The sequence below is a fragment of the Pistacia vera genome, unplaced genomic scaffold (genome assembly GCF_008641045.1).
Source record: "Pistacia vera cultivar Batoury unplaced genomic scaffold, PisVer_v2 Contig638, whole genome shotgun sequence".
In the NCBI taxonomy this organism is placed as follows: Eukaryota; Viridiplantae; Streptophyta; class Magnoliopsida; order Sapindales; family Anacardiaceae; genus Pistacia; species Pistacia vera.
Window position 1 is genome coordinate 208,710 of NW_022196488.1, and position 1,225 is coordinate 209,934.

Sequence of the window (1,225 nt, forward strand, 5' to 3'; positions counted from 1 at the left end):
TACCCGAGGTTGTCAAGTACTGCTAGGCAGTTTTTAAGGCGGGTTCTGGTTTCCAGCCGAATACCCTTAACATAGGCAGATTTTTTATTTTTTTTATTTTTTACATTAAAGACAGAACCTAAAAACAAACCTAAATCCCTTCCCCCACACTTAAAACTGACATTGTCCCAATGTAAGATGAAATGCAAAGAAAAAGCAACAATAACCAAAATTTAAATGCTAGAAAAGAAAACAAACTCCCCTTGGGTTGCCTCCCAAGCAGCGCCTTTGTTTATTGTCGTTGGCTCGATCCAAAGCTGTCGTTCTTGCGATGCACTAAGTAACATTCTACATCTCCCAGGAACACGTACTTAGGGAACTAGGGAGAGGCTTCAAATCTGGAATAGGGGGCCTGCAAAACAAAAGGTAAAGGCCTCTCGTTAGAAATTGGTAATGTCAATAAAGGAAGTTACCTGACTCTGTAACTTTGGAATCATTCCATGCTGCAACGTTTCCTGCAATCAGTACTAACAGCTAACTCCTCATTCTCTTCCTCAAGATGCTTATAATGGCAACTCCAATCCATCTTTTCCAAGTTCAAAAACTTACTGTGCTAAAGAATCAACACATCAATAGAATAAACAGTGATCATCATCATCATCAGGATATTTATGGATCATAAATATTAAATTTACAAGTACCATCAAATCCATGGTAAGTATGCCACTATGAACATCTATCTTAGTCTGGATTTTAAGAAAGGTCTTCCTAACAAAATAGGAGCAGTTTGATCACCATTCCATATCAAGACATAAAATCAGTAGGGAAAATAAGCATTAAAGTACCAGAATATCCTCAACTACACTAGGATAGGCATTAGATCCATCAGCTAATTGAATTACAACACCAGTTTTATTCAAAGGTCCAAGTTTCAAAGAAAGCATATAGAATATGGCCTGGCATTAATAGAAGCTCCTAATCTACATGGCCTTCTCAAACTAGTGTTACTATCTACAAGGGATAGTAAACATACCTGGATCCTTGCACTTCGCTGGGATTTTCTCTGAATACTGAGAAACATTCTCTCCCACTCTCACCTTTTACACCCTTTAAGTTTCTGTTCTCCTTAATGTGCACAATTCTTTCAAGAATTTAGCATACGAGGTACTTGTTTAATAGCATCAAAAGTGGAATATTACCTCGCATCTACGAAAGTCTCATACATATCTGTTTTGCTATCTTTCTA